General features: G+C 37.7%; 1 long non-coding RNA gene across 1 annotated transcript in view; it reads left to right on the top strand.

Moving 5' to 3' along the window:
* Window positions 1-14,849, top strand: part of LOC135363452 (uncharacterized) — a 262,888-nt gene extending 248,039 nt beyond the window's left edge. The window contains exon 3 of the long non-coding RNA XR_010409132.1: window positions 14,715-14,849. This is a non-coding gene — a long non-coding RNA (uncharacterized LOC135363452). The remainder of the gene's footprint in view (window positions 1-14,714) is intronic.
* The last annotated feature ends 7,149 nt before the right edge of the window (window positions 14,850-21,998 follow it).

A 21,998-nucleotide genomic window follows, 5' to 3' on the forward strand; every position in this document is an offset into this window, starting at 1 on the left:
AGAACCATCTCCTAGTTTCGTTGATCTGTTCTACTGTTCTTTTAGTTTCTATTTCATTGATTTCTGCTCTGATCTTTATTATTTCTCTTCTCCTGCTGGGTTTAGGCTTTATTTGCTGTTCTTTCTCCAGCTCCTTTAGGTGGAGGGTTAGGTTGTGTACTTGAGACCTTTCTTGTTTCTTGAGAAAGGCTTGTATTGCTATACTTTCCTCTTAGGACTACCTTCGCTGCATCCCAAATATTTTGAACAGTTGTGTTTTCATTTTCATTGGTTTGCATGAATTTTTTAAATTCTTCTTTAATTTCCTGGTTGAACCATTCATTCTTTAGTAGGATGCTCTTTGCCTCCATGTGTTTGAGTTCTTTCTGACTTTCCTCTTGTGATTGAGTTCTAGTTTCAAAGCAGTGTGGTCCGAAAATAGACAGGGAATGATCCCAATCTTTTGGTCCTGGTTGAGACCTGACTTATGACCTAGGATGTGATCAATTCTGGAGAATGTTCCATGGGCACTAAAGAAGAATGTGTATTCCGTTGCTTTGGGATGGAATGTTCTGAATATGTCTGTGAAGTCCATTTGGTCCAGTGTGTCATTTAAAGTCTTTATTTCCTTGTTGATCTTTTGCTTAGTCGATCTGTCCATTTCAGTGAGGGGGGTGTTAAAGTCCCCCACTTTAACTGTGTGTATTATTGTATTGTTGTCAATGTGTTTCTTTGCTTTTCTTATTAATTGCCTTATACAATGGCTGCTCCCGTGTTAGGGGCATAGATATTTAAAATTGTTAGATCTTCTTGTTGGATAGACCCTTTAAGTAGGATATAGTGTCCTTCCTCATCTCTTATTACAGTCTTTGGTTTAAGATCTAATTTGTCTGATATAAGGATTGCCACCCCAGCTTTCTTTTGGTGTCCATTAGCATGGCAAATGGTTTTCCACCCCCTTACTTTCAATCTGGGGGTGCCTTTGGGTCTAAAATGAGTCTCTTGCAGGCAGCATATCAATGGGTCTTGTTTTTTAATCCAATCTGATAGCCTGTGTCTTTTGATTGGGGCATTTAGCCCATTTATATTCAGGGTAACTATTGAAAAATATGAATTTAGTGCCATTGTATTGCCTGTAAGGTGACTGTTACTGTATATTGTCTCTCTTCCTTTCTGGTCTATGTTGTTTTTAGGCTCTCTCTTTGCTTAGAGGACCCCTTTTAGGATTTCTTGTAGAGCTAGCTTTGTGTTTGCAAATTCCTTTAGTTTTTGTTTGTCCTGGAAGCTTTTTATCTCTCCTTCTATTTTCAATGACAGCCTAGCTGGATATAGTATTCTTGGCTGCATATTTTTCTCATTTAGTGCTCTGAATATATCCTGCCAGTCCTTTCTGGCCTGCCAGGTCTCTGTGGATAGGTCTGTTGCCAATCTAATGTTTCTACCCTTGTAGGTTACATATCTCTTCTCCCGAGCTGCTTTCAGGATTTTCTCTTTGTCTCTGAGACTCATAAGTTTTACTATTAGATGTCGGGGTGTTGACCTATTTTTATTGATTTTGAGAGGGGTTCTCTGTGCTTCCTGGATTTTGATGCCTGTTCCTTCCCCAAATTAGGGAAGTTTTCTGTTATAATTTGCTCCAATATACCTTCTGCCCCTCTCTCTCTTTCTTCTTCTTCTGGGATCCCAATTATTCTGTGGTGTTTTGTCTTATGGTATTAGTTATCTCTCGAATTCTGCCCTCGTGATCCAGTAGTTGTTTGTCTCTCTTTTTCTCAGCTTCTTTATTTTCCATCATTTGGTCTTCTATATCACTGATTCTCTCTTCTGCCTCATTTATCCTAGCAGTTAGCGCCCCCATATTTGATTGCACCTCATTAATAGCCTTTTTGATTTCAAACTGGTTAGATTTTAGTTCTTTTACTTCTCCAGAAAGGGTTTCTCTAATAACTTCCATGCTTTTTTCCAAGTCCAGCTAGTATCTTTAAAGTGATGATTCTGAACTCTAGATCTGACATCATACTAATGTCCGTATTGAGTAGGTCCCTGGCAGTCGGTTCTACCTATTGTTCTTTTTGTTGAGGTGATTTTTTCCATCTTGTCATTTTGTCCAGAGAAGAATAGATTAATGAGAGAACAAAATGCTAACAGGGTAACAATGTCCCCAGAAAATACACTCTAAAGAAATCAGAAAAGACCTGAAGCAGTGGGAAAAGAAAGCGAAAGAGAGAAAAAAGAAAAAGAAAAAAAAAAGAGATAAAGATAAAGATAAAAACAAACAAAAACAGAACAAAACAAAACAAAAAAACAGAATATTATTAAATATGATCAGGCTGGTCCAGAGATCAGTGCCACACACTAGATTTTGGGTGTATTTTGGTCTGTTAGAAGAAAAAGCCTCCCAAAATTTTAAGTAAGAAAAACTTATATATGTACTAAAATAAGGGTTGATATGATGAAGGAATGGAATATGACTGTAAAGATGGAAATTATAAAAAATTTTATAAGAGTAATTGATAAGAAATTGTTTGAAAAAAGAAAGAAGAGGATTAAAAAAAAAAGAAAAAAGGGAGAGAATGTGATCTGGCAGGGGAGTAGAAAAAAACCATACACTAGAGATTTAGGGTATAGTTTGATCTGTTAGAAGAAACTATCTCAAATTTTTAAAGAGAGAACAACTTATATATATATGCCAAAAATACGGATAAGTACTATTAAGGGATAGAATATGACTCTAAAAATGACAAATAAAAATGGTTTTTAAAAAAGGGATTGATAAGATGTTGGTTGAAAAAGGGAAAAAGAAAAATTCAAAAAAAATTAACTTTAAAAGACTAAAGAATCATGGTAAAAAAGCCATGAATTCTATGTGCAGTAGTCTCCTAGCGCTGGCGTTCTGCCGTTCTCGTTGATCGGTAAACTTGGTCTTGTCTGGCTGTTCTCACTGATCTTCTGGGGGAGAGGCCTGTTGCTGTGGTTCCCCAATGTCTTTGCCGAAGGTGGAATTGCCCCGCCCTTGCCCGGTCTGGGCTAAGTAATCGGCTCGTGTTTGCTCTCCGGAGCTTTTGTTCCCTGCAAGCTTTCCATACAGCTTTGGAGGATGAGAGTGAAAATGGCAGCCTTTCAATCTCTGCTTTGGAGGAGCTGAGAACTCGGGGCCCCGCTCCTTAGTGAACCCCCAGAGAAAAGCTGTCAATCACTCCCGTCTCTCCGGTCTCCGGCCCGCACTCCGTGCTCACCCAGCCTGTGACCCTACGTTTCTATCTCTGGCACCCGACCCCATGTGGAGTCTTCAAACCCAGCAGATCCCTGCGGTGGCTCTCACGCTGCTCCTCCCGGGGGAAGAAGGTGAGTCTCCCCGGATCTGCAGCTTGTTGGGTCCCTGCTGGAGGAGCAGGGGCCCGACTGTGCCACGGATCACGGTTTATGGCAACCCCGAGCTGACAGCCCGCGCCTGAGCTCTGTCTCTGCATCTGGCTTCCCCGCTCCGATACCTGGGAGCTCTGCTGCTCTCAGGCACCCCTGGTCTTTCTGTGACCCCGAGGGTCCTGAGACCACACTGTCCTGCGAGGGTTCCATGCCCCGCTTAGCCACGGGAGTGACGTCCCTCAGCGGAGCCGACTTCTAAAAGTTCCGATTTTGTGCTCCCTGGCTCTATCACTTGCCAGAAGTGGCCAACGGAGTCCCCTCCCCCACTGTCTATCCTCCCGAATATCGCCTCAGATTCACTTTCTGCACATCCTACCTTCCAGAAAGTGGTCGCTTTTCTGTTCAGAGAGTTGTTGCTATTCTTTTCTTCAATCTCCTGTTGAGTTTGTAGGTGTTCAGAATGGTTTGATCCCTATCCAGCTGAATTCCTGAGACCAGACGAAATCCAGGTCTCCAATCCTCCTCCATCTTGCTCTGCCCCCAGAGCTGGACTTTTTAAAATAGTGGATAGGAGCTCTCCAGAGAACAGGCTGAAAGGCAATCTGGGCTGAAATTTTGACTGTTTTATCAATGCTATTTTTCCAGTCTCTAGAGCATGGTGCCTAGCAGATGCTCATTCAGTATTGTGTTGCATATTAAATGGATGAATAAATTCTGAGGCCTAAGTTCAGTCTACATCATGTCTTGCTCTGCTTTGTTTTCCTCACCCCCCTCTATCTTCAATCCATTCTTTTCATTGTTACCTAAGCAATATGTCATCCCGTTATCTAAAAAATAAATAAACAAAATAAAAAATTATCATCCCGGTACTTAGACCAAGAAGTCCAGACCACTTAGTGTGATCTGCAAATCCTGTCACTGTCTTGGCTTCTCCAATTTCTCTTTCATTTTTCTTTTTTTAAAACTTTTTTTTTTTAAATTATTTATTTGACAGAGAGAGACACAGCAAGAGAGGGAACACAAGCAGGGGGAGTGGGAGAGGGAGAGGCAGGCTTCCCGCAGAGCAGGGAGCCCAATGTGGGGCTTGATCCCAGGACCCTGAGATCATGACCTGAGCCAAAGGCAGACGCTTAACAACGGAGCCACCCAGGTGCCCCTCCAATTTCTTTTTCAGGTGCATTTCTCAACACCACCCCTGAAATTATGTGAGCTTTCAGCCACTTCCTGTTGTTTCCCAAGCTAGCAAGCCCTTTCATGTACATGCTTTTGCACTGTGCTCTGTCCTGCCTAACATGACTTTTCCTCCCATTTTGTAAACTTACATTCATCTTTTAAGACCTCATTCATGGGTCACCTTGTCAAGTATTTTGTTTGGCCACAGAGATTTCTTCTATATTTGAAAAGAATAATCACTGAATATCTCATATTTGTTGCAAGATAATTTTACTTAAAAATATTTCAGTATTGTGTATCTCTCTCTCTTTCTGTGTGTATAAATGAAGTTTAATCTATATTCTAGCGATTTTTAGGTTGCATTTGAAAAACTTTAACAAAGATTTCACATTCTAGAGGTACCTATGCAAGTAGTTCACATTTAACTCCACAGTGCAAAGGTGTGTTAATTAGCATGAAGAGTGCTACAAATAGTTTTTGTCTTGATGAAATAAACATGTCTGAATATATATAGTTAGCTAGAAAAAGTTTATGAACTTTGTTGCTCTTGTGTGAATGAAGTACTAGAATCTGGCAAACGTAGCAAGGTCACACCTTTTGAGTTGAGTTCATGTTCTAAGTGCCCATTGAGACTTTTCTCCACACTCTTAGTCAGGGCTGTTCTGTCTAATGTAACTCAAAAGTTAGCATGTCCTGCCATTGGAATGCAATTCTACCTCTCTTAGAGTAAACCTTCAATGTCAAGTCTTTATCAGAGTGGTTAGGGCAGAGAGCAGGGCATCATGGGATCTTTCTTTCTTTCTTTCTTTCTTTCTTTCTTTCTTTCTTCTTTCTTTTTTAGTTCATGGCTATTTTGAGGAATTTTTGCTTCTAAATATTTCAACTTGTAGCAGAATTGGTCTGCAGCTTACCTTCATTATAATTTTTTATTGTGTTAAAAAAATAAAAAAATAATAGTTCCTACTGCATCTTATTGCTGGAGGCAACAGATAGTTATAAAAGAACTTCATAGATGTTAGTGACCAAATTTGCTTGGGTCATTCTGAAGTGGTGTTATAATGATTCCATTATGTGTCAAGGTCAGGTCTTCCCACTAGGTTTATGAACTGTTTGGATATGTCTTATTCTTCTTTGTACCCATGGAGTTTGCTGGGGAGGTGAGCTGGCTCAGCAAATGCTTGTTGAGTGACTGGATAAATGGAAATACTGGACCTTTGATATTAGAAACAGCAAAAGGCAACACAACTTAAAAGACTGAAAGATGACAAAATTGGAAGGGTCATAGCAGGAGCAAATAGCAGAATTGTCTGGTACTGAGGGATTTCCGGATATAAGAAATTCAGTGCTAAAACTGAGACAGTCCTGAGTAAGTATGGTGGGTTGGTCACCCTGACATGCTTTTTTAATCTTTATTTAAATACTTATCCATATTAAAACATTTTTTTTAATAAGCGATGTAATATTAAAGTAGCTAATGACTTCTTGGTACATATAGATTCTGTCTTAAAAATCTTAGAAATTAAATAGCATTAAGCAACTTCTGAATGTTATAAAACATAGCTTTAATTTAAGGGGCTACAAATGGTTTCTTACATTCTCTTATAATCTTCTTGAATTGGAAGAACCTACAAATGGTCATAATAAGTCTGCTTTGCTTTTGTGTAGATCTCTATAGTTTTTAGGACACTTTTAGAAAAAGCAATTTCATCTTCACAATAAGCCCTTAAGGTAGGCATTTCAATCAATACATGGTAGATACAGTGAGGAACCCATCTAAGAACTTGGAAATACAGAAAATACAGTTGCCCTGAGATAAATTAATTAAGTCTCCAAGGTACAGTGTCTCCTCAGCCCAAGGTGTTAGCCTCCTAACTATAGATTAACCATTGATACTGATATATATTAAGAATGCTTTTACTAAGAACAAACAAAAACCACAATTTCACCTAAAAAGGGTTTAAAACAACACTATTTAATGATCTGTCATAACACAGTATTTAGACAGATGGTTCAGGATTAGGGGTGGCTTAGTGATGTCAGTAAAACCTAGCTTTCTTCTAGACTTTTACTCTGCTATCTTAAGTGTGTTGGTTTAACTTCTTGAATCATGAAAGAGTTGGTTGCTACAAACCCAGAGATCATGTCTCTAGTAAAGGCAGGAAGATGGAAGAGGAATGGTTTTGCCTACCCCTTGTATCAGGAATGCAGTAGTTTCCCAGAAAGGCCCAGCAGCTTATATGCACTTGACAGAACTCCTGAAAAGCTATCTTTGATTTCAAGGGGGCTGAGAAACAACTATTTAGTGGACCTACTGAGGGTAGGCAAGAGAGGATGCGGGTGGAGTTGAGCCTCATCTTGGCTGGGCATGAAAAGAAGGAGATGGCCAGCGAGAACATATTTAGCTCAGAGAAGTGCACTTCACACACAGTGAACTTGGCAATTCTGGAGTAATGAGCTGGAGGGATGGGAAAGTCTGCTCATTGTGAGAAGTTCTTGGCTAAAGGGGTGTGATGAAATGTTTCTCAGGAATATCCACTTCTCTTTGCTCTCATTTCATACACACCCAAAGGCCTTTTTGGTTCAAATTCAAGCTTCTCAGGAAACTTGAGACCATGAAGTAGATGGCTGTGATATGCTTGCTGAAATTGTGATAATAAATAACAGCTTAGGTTATATTTCAAATGAATTTAGTTTTGGGAAGCAAAGCTGAAGACCAAATCATGGACCATGGTATATTCACCAAGAAAATGAGCTTGTTCAAATTGAACGGGTTATGATAAAAACTAAGACATTCCATATTTTAGTTATATTAACCATCTTTTTAACTAATTGCCCTATCTCCTCAAAGCTTTAACAGAAACAATTGATCTCATTTCATGGATATGAAGAGATTCAGAGAAGTTAAGCAACCTGACCAGTTTTACCCATTTGATGGGATGAACAATGCACAAACACAGATCTTCTGAGTCTACAGGAAAAGATCAAGTTTAAAATTCCTGGAGAACTCTTCTGAGCCTCCATTTTCCCTCTCACCTGCTCTACTTCCAGCCTAGTTGGAAGTCTTTTCCTCCCAGTATAATGATCATGGAAGAACTAAATTATATAGCCATCAGGGAGTATATTAGTTTGACCAGTGACATCTTAATGTTAAAAAAGTCTACCCCTGCAGCTTAAAAACAATCCCCTTGAGGTCATTGCAACCCAAAGCATTTGGAAACCAGAGGAAGCCCCCAAATCAGCATATCTGAACCAGCCTCATATTTGAACCTGCTTAGCTTTGCAAAAAATCTGTGATGAACTATTCCAGGAAATGTTAATTGCAACTTTACAACTCTAGAAACCTGCTAGATGCTATTGTAATAGGATTTTGCATTATGTAGTGTTTCAGGAAAAACTGAGAGAAAAAATTACTTTTTTGTATGCTAGACTAGAATTTGCCACTCTGTGATATTACTGGGGTACATTCACCTGGGGTCATATTTACAATTTTATGTAGGAGTAGTGTTCTATTTTAGAGAAATGATCCCTGACTTTTGTATAGCACTTCAAAGTTTGTAAAAATTGTTCACATTCATTATTATATGTTTTGGTAGATATCCAGATTAACAGTAGCCCTAAGATGATTGGATTGCAAATGGGAGAAAATTCAGCTCAAGCAAATGGAAATTTATATAATTATGTAAGAGTCTGGGAGTTTCTGATTTCAGGCAGAAGTGGATTCAGAGGCTAAACAATGGCATGAGGATATAGTTTTTCTGCCTTTCCATCTCTCTCTCTCTCTTTTCTCTCCCTGGCTTCTGTTTTCTCTCAATTGCATTTTATTCTCATTTATACTCTTCCTTTGTGGTAGCAAGCATGGTCACCAGTACTCCAGGCTACCAACCCTCTCTACTTAGCAAATCTAGGTCAGAGATGGAAAGAACGGCAGAACTCCAGCGCTAGGGGAATACTGCACATAGAATTCATGGCTTTTTCCTCTGATTCTTTAGTCTTTCAAAGTTAATTTTTAAAATTTTCTTTTTTTTTTCTTTTTCTATTTTTTTTTTAATATTTCTTTTTCCCTTTTTCAACCAACATCTTATCAATCCCTTTTTAAAAAATCATTTTTATTTTTCATTTTTAGAGTCATAGTCTATCCCATCATTGTAGTTAACCTTATTTTTGGTATATATATATAAGTTGTTCTCTCTTTAAAATTTTGGGATACAGTGTCTTTTAACAGACCAAAATACACCCTAAATCTCTAGTGTATGGCTTTGTTCTAGTCTCCTGCCTGATCACATTCTCTCCTTTTTTCTTTTTTAAATCCTCTTCTTTCTTTTTTGGACGAACTTATCTTATCAATTCCTTTTATAAATTCTTTTATAATTTTCATCTTTACAGTCATATTCCATCCCTTCACCGTATTTACCCTTATTTTTGTACATATATAAGTTTTTCTTTCTTTAAAATTTTGGGAGGCACTTTCTTCTAACAGACCAAAATACACCCAAAATCTAGTGTGTGGCACTGATTTATGCACCAGCCTGATCATATTTGATCATATTCTTTTTTTTTCCCTTTTTTTCCCTTTGTTTTCCACCCAGTTTTGGGTCTCTTCTGATTTGTTTAGTGTATATTTTATTGGGATCATTGTTACCCTGTTAACGTTTTCTTCTCTCATTCATCTATTCCTCTGGACAAAATGACAAGATGGAAAATCTCACCTCAAAAAAAGAACAAGAGGCAGTATCGACTGCCAGGGGTCCTAATCAATACGGACATTAGTAAGATGTCAGAACTAGAGTTCAGAATGACGATTATAAAGATACTAGCTCGGCTTGAAAAAGAATGGAAGATACTAGAGAAACCCTTTCTGGAGAAATAAAAGAACTAAAATCTAACCAAGTTGAAATCAAAAAGGCTATTAATGAGGTGCAATAAAAAATGGAGGCTCTAACTGCTAGGATAAATGAGGCAGAAGAGAGAATTAATGATATAGGAGACCAAATGATAGAGAATAAAGAAGCTGAGAAAAAGAGAGATAAACAACTACTGGATCATGAGGGCAGAATTCGAGAGATAACTGATACCATAAGACGAAAGAATATTAGAATAATTGGGATCCCAGAAGAAGAAGAAAGAGAGAGAGGGACAGAAGGTACACTGGAGCAAATTATAGCAGAGAACTTCCCTAATTTGGGGAAGGAAACAGCATCAAAATCCAGGAGGCACACAGAACATCCCTCAAAATCAATAAAAATAGGTCAACACCCCAACATCTAATAGTAAAAGTTACAAGTCTCAGAGACAAAGAGAAAATCCCAAAAGCAACTAGGGACAGGAGGTCTGTAACCTACAACAGTGGAAACATTAGATTGGCAGCAGACCTATCCACAGAGACCTGGCAGGCCAGAAAGGACTGGCATGATATATTCAGAGCACTAAACAAGAAAAATATGCAGTCAAGAATACTATATCCAGCTAGGCTGTCATTGAAAATAGAAGGAGAGATAAAAAGCTTCCAGGACAAACAAAAACTAAAAGACTCTGCAAACACCAAACCAGCCTTACAAGAAATATTGAAAGGGGTCCTCTAAGCAAAGAGAGAGCCTAAAAGTAACATAGACCAGAAAGGAAGAGAGACAATATACAGTAACAGTCACCTTACAGGCAATACAATGGCACTAAATTCATATCTTTCAATAGTTACCCTGAATGTAAATGGGCTAAATGCCCCAATCAAAAGACACAGGCTATCAGATTGGATAAAAAAACAAGACCCATTGATATGCTGCCTGCAAGAGACTCATTTTAGACCCAAAGACACCTCCAGATTGAAAGTGAGGGGGTGGAAAAGCATTTACCAAGCTAATGGACATCAAAAGAAAGCTGGGGTGGCAATCCTTATATCAGACAAATTAGATTTTAAACCAAAGACTATAATGAGAGATGAGGAAGGACACTATATTCTACTTAAAAGGTCTATCCAACAAGAAGATCTAACAATTGTAAATATCTATGCCCCTAACATGGGAGCAGCCAATTATATAAGCCAATTAATAAGAAAAGCAAAGAAACACATCTACAACAATACAATAATAGTAGGGGACTTTAACAGCCCCCTTGCTGAAATGGACAGATCATCTAGGCAAAAGATCAACAAGGAAACAAAGACTTTAAATGACACACTGGACCAAAAGGACTTCACAGATATATTCAGAACATTCCATCCCAAAGGAACAGAATACACATCCTTCTCTCATGCCCATGGAACATTCTCCAGAATAGATCACATCCTGGGTCACAAATCAGGTCTCAACCAGGACCAAAAGATTGGGATCATTCCCTGCATATTTTCAGGCCACAATGCTTTGAAACTAGAACTCAATCACAAGAGGAAAGTCGGAAAGAACTCAAACACATGGAAGCAAAGAGCATCCTACTAAAGAATGAATGGGTCAACCAGGAAATTAAAGAAGAATTTAAAAAATTCATGCAAACCAATGAAAATGACAACACAACTGTTCAAAATCTTTAGGATGCAGCGAAGGCAGTCCTAAGAGGAAAGTATATAGCAATACAAGGCTTTCTCAAGAAACAAGAAAGGTCTCAAGTACACAACCTAACCCTCCACCTAAAGGAGCTGGAGAAAGAACAGCAAATAAAGCCTAAACCCAGCAGGAGAAGAGAAATAATAAAGATCAGAGCAGAAATCAATGAAATAGAAACTAAAAGAACAGTAGAACAGATCAACGAAACTAGGAGCTGGTTCTTTGAAAGAATTAACAAGATTGATAAATCCCTGGCCTGACTTATCAAAAAGAAAAGAGAAGTGACCCAAATAAATAAAATCATGAATGAAACAGGAGAGATCACAACCACCAATGAAATACAAACAATTATAAGAACATATTATGAGCCACTATATGACAGCAAATTAGATAATCTGGAAGAAATGGTGCTTTCCTAGAGATGTATCAACTACCAAAACTGAACCAGGAAGAAATAGAAAACCTGAACAGACCTATAACCACTAAGGAAATTGAAGCAGTCATCAAAAACCTCCCAATAAACAAGAGCCCAGGGTCAGATGGCTTCCCAGGGGAATTCTTCCAATAATTTCAAGAAGAATTAATACCTATTCTTCTGAAACTATTCCAAGAAATAGACATGGAAGGAAAACTTCCAAACTCATTTTATGAGGCCAGCATTACCTTGATCCCCAAATCAGACAGAGACCTCATCAAAAAGGAGAATTACAGATCAATATCCCTGATGAACACAGATGCAAAAATTCTCACCAAAATACTAGCCAATAGGATCCAACAGTACATTAAAAGGATAATTCACCACGACCAAGTCAGATTTATCCCTGGGCTGCAAGGTTGGTTCAACATCTGCAAATCAATCAATGTGATACAATATATTAATAAAAGAAAGAACAAGAACCATATGATCCTCTCAATAGATGCAGAAAAAGCATTTGACATGTTGTACTATCCTTTCTTGATTAAAACTCTTCAGAGTGTAGGGATAGAGGGTACATACCTCAATATCATAAAAGCCATCTATGAAAAACACACAGCAAATATCATTCTCAATGGGGAAAAACTGAGAGCTTTCCCCCTAAGGTCAGGAACATGACAGGGATGTCCACTATCACCCCTGCTAGTCAACATAGTACTAGAAGTCCTAACCACAGCAATCAAGCAACAAAAAGAAATAAAAGGCATCTGAATCAGCAAATAAGAAATCAAACTCTCACTCTTTGCAGATGATATGATACTTTATGTGGAAAACCCCAAAGACTCCACCCCAAAACAGCTAGAACTCATACAGGAATTCAGTAAAGTGGCAGGATATAAAATCAGTGCACAGAAATCAGATGCATTTCTATACACCACCACCAAGATAGAAGAAAGAGAAATTAAGGAGTCGATCCCATTTACAATTGCACCCCAAACCATAAGATACCTAGGAATCAATCTAACCAAAGAGACAAAGGATATGTACTCAGAAAACTATAAAATACTCTTGAAAGAAATTGAGGGAGACACAAAGAAATGGAAAAACGTTCCATGCTCATGGATTGGAAGAACAAATATTGTGAAGATGTCAATGCTACCTAGAGCAATCTATACATTTAATGCAATCCCATCAAAATGCCATCCACTTTTTTCAAAGAAATGGAACAAATAATCCTAAAATTTGTATGGAACCAGAAAAGCCCCGAATAGCCAGAGGAATGTTGAAAAAGAAGAGCAAAGGTGGTGGCATCACAATTCCAGACTTCCAGCTCTATTACAAAGCTGTCATCAACAAGACAGTATGGTACTGGCACAAAAACAGACACATAGATCGATGGAACAGAATAGAGAGCCCAGAAATGGACCCTCAACTCTATGGTTAACTGATCTTCAAAAAGCAGGAAAGAATGTCCAATGGAAAAAAGACAGTGTCTTCAACAAATGTTGGGAAAATTGGGCAGCCACATGCAGATGAATGCAATTGGACCATTTCCTTACATCAGAAACAAAAATAGACTGAAAATGGATGAAAGACCTAAATGTGAGAAAGGAATCCATCAAAATCCTAGAGGAGAACACAGGCAGCAACTTCTTTGACCTCATTTGCAGCAACTTCTTCCTAGTAACATCGCCCAAGGCAAGGGAAACAAGGGCAAAAATGAACTTTTGGGACCTCATCAAGTTAAGATTTGTACAGCAAAGGAAACAGTTAACAAAACCAAAAGACAGCTGGCAGAATGAGAGAAGATATTTGCAAATGACATATCAGACAAAGGGCTAGTGTCCAAAAATCTATAAATAACTTATCAAAGTCAACACCCAAAGAACCAATAATCCAATCAAGAAATGGGCAGAAGACATGAACAGACATTTTTCCAAAGAAGACATTCAAATGGCCAACAGACACATGAAAAGTGCTCAACATTGCTGGGCATCAGGGAAATCCAAATCAAAACCTCAATGAGATAGCACCTCACACCAGTCAGAATGGCTAAACTTAACAAGTGAGGAAACGACAGATGTTGGCAAGGATGCAGAGAAAGTGGAGCCCCCCTACGCTGTTGGTGGGAATGCAAGCTGGTGCAGCCACTCTGGAAAACAGTATGGAGGTTCCTCAAAATATTGAAAATAGAGCTACCCTACGACCAGCAATTGTACTACTGGGTCTTTACCCCAAAGATACAAATGTAGAGATCTGAAGGGGTACGTGCACCCCAATGTTTATAGCAGCAATGTCCACAATAGCGAAACTATGGAAAGAGCCAAGATGTCCATCGACAGATGAATGGATAAAGAAGATGTGGTGTATATATATACAATGGAATATTATGCAGCCATCAAAAAAAATGAAATCTTGCCATTTGCAACTACATGGATGAAACTAGAGGGTATTATGCTAAGCAAAATAAGTCAATCAGAGAAAGACAAGTATCATATGATCTCACTGATATGAGGAATTCTTAATCTTAGGAAACAAACTGAGGCTTGCTGGAGAGGTGGGGGGTAGGAGGGAGGGTGGCTGGGTGATAGACATTGGGGAGGGTATGTGCTATGTTGAGCCCTGTGAATTGTGTAAGACTGATGAATCACAGACCTGTACCTCTGAAACAAATAATATATTATATCTTAAAAAAAAAAAGAAGATAGCAGGAAGGGAAAAATGAAGGGGGGGGGAATCGGAGGGGGAGACGAACCATGAGACACTATGGACTCTGAGAAACAAACTGAGGGTTCTAGAGGGGAGGGGGGTGGGAGGATGGGTTAGCCTGGTGATGGGTATTAAAGAGGGCACGTTCTGCATGGAGCACTGGGTTTTATATGCAAACAATGAATCATGGAACACTACACCAAAAACTAATGATGTAATGTATGGTGACTAACATAACATAATAAAATAAAATTAAAAAAAAGAACAGATTTTATCTTACCTATATTTAAAACTGCTTAGCTTGGGCGCCTGGGTGGCTCAGTTGGTTAAGCGACTGCCTTCAGCTCAGGTCATGATCCTGGAGTCCGGGGATCGAGTCCCACATCAGGCTCCCTGCTCAGCGAGGAGCCTGCTTCTCCCTCTGACCCTCCCCCCTCTCATGTACTCTCTCTCTCAAATAAATAAATAAATCTTAAAACTGCTTAGCTTGAGTGGCAAGGCTCAACATTTCCCAACATCCTTTTTCTCATTTCTTCCAGGAAGTAGTAAGGACATACAAAAAGGATGCGGATATGCTCCTCTGCCATGCTAGAATTTCTGAGGTAGGTAACCTATCTTATTGACACTCACAGAGGCTCTTGTTGTAGATAGCGTTTCACAGATTTAAGTGTACCTCTTCTAGAAATTTTAGTGTACTGTTTAAGGGGAATTGATATGCTCTGAGCAAGTAAGGTAGATTAACACATACCTTTTCTCCAGAAAACAAGATTAAGGATAAATTTAGGCTTGCAAAACCCAAAACAAAACAGCTTACTGTCTAAAGGTCTGCTGGATTCTGAAAAATATTTTACCAGCTTGTATATCTATTACAGAGGACATATCTACTCTTAAACTATTTCTTTTTCCAATACCAAACTGTGTTTGGCAAGTGATCTTCATCCACCTTTGCTAACCTTCAGGTCATTAGACTGAAACAAGTGATCATATTAAAGCTGCCCAAGAACCCAGTCCTCTGCCTCGCCTGCCCTTGTGGCCAGGAATTGCTGGCTTCACTTTATGGAGCAGCTTAGTTCTCCTTGGCCTTACTGGGCCACTGGGCAAGTATCTTGCATTCTGAGATTAACAGAAATGCTCAGATCTTACATTTCCATTTCTACATCTCCTGGGCTACAGAATTGTATTCCTTGCCCGTTTTCTCATGGCCCATGTCTATACTCAGCTCATTCCTTGGCCTGTGCTCTTCTGCTTCAGGTATCTGAATTCAGACTCTAAATCATACCCATTTCCTTCTCCAATTTAATCTGTTACACTGGATGCTGAATGCAAGGTAGTTGTTAGTTTCATTTAATAATCTCAAATGAGAAAATCAGCTTTTGAAAATGGCCGATTTCTGTCCTTATCACTGGATAAGGTTCCCCATAATTACCACAAAGAACCATGAACTAACATGAATCACAGAACCCAGAGCCAATTTTTTAAAATAATATAGCTTTATATTTTGTGATAGTTGAAATCTATGAATCATAAACTTATGACAGATGAAATGCCACAGTAGCATCACGTGCTTTACATGATGAAATGACATGACCAATGCATTCCATGTGATGACAATGATTTAGAAAAAAACAGACCACTTTCTTATGTATGGTAGATTTGCTGTAATTGAGTATATCCTTACATGATTTAGGTATAGTTTTTCCCCCTAACTTTTTAAAAAAGACTTAATTTGAGTATAGTTGATACACAGTGTTACATTAATTTCAGGTATATAACATAGTGATTCAACATCTCCATATGTTATGCTGTGCCCACCACGTGTGCCTACCATCTGTCACCATACAACACTATAATACCATTGGTTATATTCTCTATGTTGTAACTTTTATCCCCATGACTTATTCATCCCACAACTGTAAGCCCCAGAGCCAATTTGTATTATCTCAGTGTTTGTAACCCTCCTAGAACCAAGGGACCCATGGGGGAAGCCTTCTATGTGTCTATCCTTCTATGTGCCACAAGCATGGATTGACAGGAAAACTCCAATAGGTTAGAGGTCTGTCCTTTAAACAGTTTCTCAGAATGAAAGCTGCTAGAGATGTTCCCTGGTGCATTTTCTTGCCAGCACATCTAATTAGTCATCTGTCTATGTGTCTATCTATCTATCTATCTATCATCTATCATCTATCATTTATCTATCTATCTATCATCTATCATCTATCATCTATCACCTATCTATCTATCATCTATCTATCTATCATCTATCATCTATATCTATCTATCATCTATCATCTATCTTCTATCATCTGTCATCTATTTATCTATCATCTATCTGTATCTAATCTTCTATCTGCTCTGCCTATCATCTATTAATCTAAACTATCACTAGTGTCATATCTGGATTTGGGAGAATTATACTTTTAAAATCTTAACCTGTATCTCAGTACTTGCTGGTGCTGTTGGACATGACATCTGATTATTTTTTAGAGCAGTATATGGGGAATTATTATGGTTTCTTAGCTTCTTAGGCTGAGATATTTTTATATTGTATCTTCCATCATCATTCACCATTAAACAAGAAAGTTAGAAAACTCCACTCCAGAACTGAAGCTTCTAAGCACTTGATGAGTTTAATATGCTTGAGGAAAAATTTCAGATCAAAATTGAATCAGAAAATTTACCAAGAGGTTTAAAGATAAGGCAGTTAAATTAGTTTTTAAAGGAATGAAATACTTTGAGATATTTAGTTGTTGGGGTACATTTTTCTCAGTGATGATTAGGCTTAAAAGTTTATTTCATTATAGTAATTTATATCATCAGAGTAAAACATAAAACGCTCAGGTCTGGGCAGTGAATATTATGCATTTTAAAATTGTTCATGTAAAACAATGACATGATGGGCTCTGACTTATATATAAAATATATGTTTAAAAATGTCCACAAGTGTAATTTACACTCCAGGTAGTAACTATGCTCCAGGAATTGTATCTCTATTCGTATGTTCTTGTTACCAGAAAAGACTGTTTCTGAAATTGCTTAGTTTCCCAAAATAATAATCCAGGCAACAAGTTTAAAAGCCAAAGAAAGAAAGTTTAAAAATTTTACTCACAGAAAGCAATGGAAGAAATTTACACTTTCAGATTTGAGTGCTTATAGAGTTCTCAGATTGGATTCAGCAAGAGAGTCTGGAGTCTAGGCATAGTGGTTGGTTTTCAGCATCCCATCTCATGGGAAAGAACACTTTGAATCAAATTCCAGGATTCTGGTTTTTGCCTCCTTATTTTTTTTTAATTTATTTATCTTTAGAGAGAGAGAGTACATGCACATGAGGTGGGGAGGGGCCGAGGGAGAGAGAGAATCTTTAAGCAGGCTCCATTTCCAGGAGCCTGGACGCCAAGATCGTGACCTGAGCCAAAATTAAGAGTCCCCCAGGTGCCCCTACATCCTTATTCTTTACTGTCTATTTAGAGTTGTACCCTGAAGACTGGAGCCATGATTTCTACTGATATTAAGAAAGACCATCTAGAATCTCATAGGATTAATAAAATCTGATCCAGTTTTTCTTATGCTAATGTCTCTTTACTATAGGCATATGGTATTTCTCAAAACCAGGGGGGAAAAAAGTCCCCCTGAGAAAAGGGGTTTGTGGTTAGCATAGAAGATCAGTTAATCTGGCTTTCTAATCCCAACACTTGCACTGGATTTCCACATAACCTGAAGAGGTGGATTAAATTGTCAGTGCTCTGTCAAACTTTAACTTAAGCCAAGCCTAAAGAAATCATCTTTGTTTTGTGCTCTTAATTAATACCTGTCAAATGCTGGGGAAAGATTTGCTCCTGAGTGTAAGGAATTATTTGGACATAAATCTGTATTTTACTTTCTGACACATTTACCCATGGAGAAAAATATGGAAACCAATGACAAGCCAAGTTAACTACTGTATTGCTACAATTATCATTAATAAAGCAACTTGTTTTCTTTAAGTTCATGAGAGGGGTTCGATTTATACATATTACTATTTTAATAGTATTTTTGCTGACAACATTTTGTTTTTATTTTCATATAATAGCTAACTTTTATTGTCAGGAGTTGTCTTAGGATATATACATATATGTATAGCATACATATATACATACCTTAAAACATATAGGTGTGCAATGTATGTGTATGTGTGTATATATATATATTTATGTATATATAAATTATTTTTTGCTTTGGGTATAATGAACTTTCTTTTCCTAGTAGTACCCTTAGAACATTAGTTTTTTTTTGTTTCTTTTTCACTGTTGCTCACATGTGTACTTGTGACTGTGCATATATATGAGAAAAGTGGTAATCCCACTTATCTCCAGAGAATAATGTGATATTTACCAGTGGCTTAAATGAATGTCGTCACTTCATCAGTCATTTTTCATTTTTTCCGCTGCCCCATCAGGAAAGCTGCTGAATCAAATATTCCCAAATACTATTGTTTTGAACTTGGAGGTTTTTAAAAATAACTAAAGCAATTCATGATATCTAATGAATAGAAGACATATAATTCATGAGAACTTGAGGAAAATGAGACTAGTTGGACATTAGTTTTTTTTTTTTTTTTAATATGCATAGTCTCGGGCGCCTGGGTGGCTCAGTCGGTTAAGCGACTGCCTTCTGCTCAGGTCATGATCCTGGAGTCCCGGGATCGAGTCCCGCATCGGGCTCCCTGCTCGGCAGGGAGTCTGCTTCTCCCTCTGACCCTCCCCCCTCTCATGTGCTCTCTCTCTCAAATAAATAAATAAAATCTTTAAAAAAAAATATGCATAGTCTCTAGACAGGAACTCAAAAAATAATGCAGATGGGACTATATAACTTTCACTATATTCATTTCCAGAGAGTCTGTATCTAACATCATCTGTTTTTATCAGCACTTGCTGGTCATTAGACTTCTGGGGTCAGAGTAGGTAAATCCTCAGACTTTGGGGGCTTTCTATATGTTCTTAGGAATAAATGTGATTGTCTTAGGTGAATTCATAAATATAGTCTCTTTTAATATTTGGCCTTAATTTATATTAATTATTGTGTATATTTGAAAACATTCAATAACATTGTATCTGAGTTACTTTATCTATGAATTAACTTTTTATTATTACTATTACTTTTGATGCTGCCATTATTCCTTCTCCCCCTACTGTCTTGAAGGAAATAATAGACCATCCCAAGTACCATATTTTGCAGTTAGGGTTTTTTAGAATGGCATTTTCTAAAAGATGTCTCTGTTTTGGTGTCAGCCATTTATGGTCATTACTATTTAAAAAATAATAATTAAATACACCTTGATGGCAGGATGATTGTCATAGTGAAGTAATTATCAAAGTAAAACTTTAATTCCAAATTGAAAAATACAGTGATCTGGTTTGGAAAATATTTACACCATCCTTTTATTTTTCACGTTTATACAGGGAAGTTTCAAGGAGAACATTTCTCCCTGCAAGAAAAGAGTGTATGAAATGACAAAATATCTTAAGAAAACAATATAACAGGTGCATGGGACAGCATGCAACTTGATATCTGACACACAACATGGTTTAGTATATTTCACATGAATCCAAATGTTAGCTCTACAACCTAGTAAGAGATAGGATTTCAGCCTGTTAATAGATTGAGTTTTTTTTTTTCTTGTGTTACGTTAATCACCATACATTACATCCTTAGTTTTTGATGTAGTGTTCCATGATTCATTGTTTGTGCATAACACCCAGTGCTCCATGCAGTATGTGCCCTCTTTAATACCCATCACCAGGCTAACCCATCCCCCCACGCCCCTCCCTTCTAGAACCCTCAGTTTGTTTCTCAGGATCCATAGTCTCTCATAGATTGAGTTTTAATGGCCATTGTCCACTATTCAGCTTCTGAGAGTAGTTTGACAACACTAAGAGCACAGCTTTGATTCTAAGTCTTACAGAAAATTTATGCCCTCTGAAACATGTGCATTGCCATAATGTCCACTTTTAATTCTTCACACACTGCCTTTCAGGATAATTATATCTCAGTGACACAACATTGATTATCCAGTTGGTGGATTATCCAGCTCTTGTATCAGACTTGGTCTCCTTAAATTTTGTTTCTTCCATTTTGTGATCCTACATTGGAAAGCACTGTGGAATAGGGGGGCAGCAGAAACTGAAATAAGTTACTTTTACAATAATTTGCAGTATTTCAAGATTATATATCAAAGGTTTAATTAGGCAGAAGGAAAACATCGTCATTTCTAATTATCTATTGCAAACCACCCCAAAACATTGTGGCCCAAAGTTTCAATGATCACTTATACTGCTCATGAATTTGCAAAATGGGCAGGGCTTGGTAGAGATGGCTTGGTTTTGTTCAACGTATCATCTCTTGGGACAACCTGACTGGGAACTGGAGGGTTCACTGCCAAGATGTCTCATTCATATGGCTGTCACATTGGGCTTTCTCTTACTTCATAGTGGCCGGGATCTGAGAGTGAGTTTTCCTAGAGCAGAAAGTGGAAGCTGCCCATTTCTTATAGACCAGGTCATTATCAACTGTACACTATTTTATTAAGCAGTAAATGGCTTGGATTCAAGGGGAATGAAGTAGGATGCTTACCGTGAAGTGAGAGAATTATTGAACAAAAGTGGCAGTTCAGGGCAGTAAGAAGATGTATAATTTTTGCATAGTCCAGTTCAGTTATGGAGCTCATTACTTAGGATAAAATATAAATTTATGTAATAAGGGTATGATAACGGAGACCCATAAACATATCATATGAGTATGAAACCCATAAGGAAAGTGGGATGTGATCGTGGGTATGTCTCTAAGCTTTTAAAAAAGATGTGCTATGAGAGACAATTTTGTCTATTACATTAGATCCCTTAGACATTTCTAAGACTAGATATAGAATTTGAGTGACCATGGCTCTGAAAGTATTTCTTCTAACTAAGACTAATTACATTCTTGAATGTGGGGACTGCTTATTGTTCATAGAGTGCTATATATTATTTATCATCATCATGGTTTTTACTCATGAACCTTTTCTCTAAGTACTCAGGCTTTGAAATTCATATTCAGGTCCTCAATTGTCAAATTTGTTTAATATAATGAATTGCTTATACAACACATTTGCATGTTAGGTATACAATTTAGTTTCTAAATTAGAACATTCTGGGAAATCGCAAAAAAGAGCACTAAATTTTAAAGTTTTCTGGCCTTCTGAAATCTTTTATGAACTTTATTTCAGCAAAAAGCACCATTTAAACCTTGGACCCAGCACATTTGTATTCTTTGAAAATGTTCCCAGAGTCTATATCAATATATTATGTGTACATTTGAAATGAGGTTCCACACTTCATAAACCTATGTTCTGTATTAAACTTCATCTGGGGAAGTCTGTATCAGTTTTCTAGGGTGTAAAGTGATGGAAAAAATGAATCTTGTTTGAATTGATGTTAGCTTGCTTATGAAATGGCCTCTTGGGGCCTGAAGGAGAGTGGCTGGAAATTTGTGTCTGCAAAGTAGGCTGGAATCTGTTAAAAATTACCTCCAGATAAGAGGAATGAGCTGGGTAATGAAATGATGTCAATAGTACGAAACATTTGTTTTTAATGTAGAAGTCATTGGACATAAGGATTGTCTGCCTATAGTTTTGTTTTTTTTCCCCTCCCTGACAAAGGATTTCCTGCTCTTAAAATATCCTTTCTAAATTTCTATTGAATTGTTTGCCAATGCAATCCAGAAATCTTGTTAGTTTAAGGTGAGAAAATCAGTATTAACTTTCCTTGTGCTAACATTTACACTATTGACCTAGGATTAAAAAGCCAAAGGGG

The sequence above is a fragment of the Mirounga angustirostris genome, unplaced genomic scaffold (assembly GCF_029215605.1).
Source record: "Mirounga angustirostris isolate CCGP_5_RB_7025 unplaced genomic scaffold, mMirAng1.0.hap1 SCAF_2, whole genome shotgun sequence".
In the NCBI taxonomy this organism is placed as follows: Eukaryota; Metazoa; Chordata; class Mammalia; order Carnivora; family Phocidae; genus Mirounga; species Mirounga angustirostris.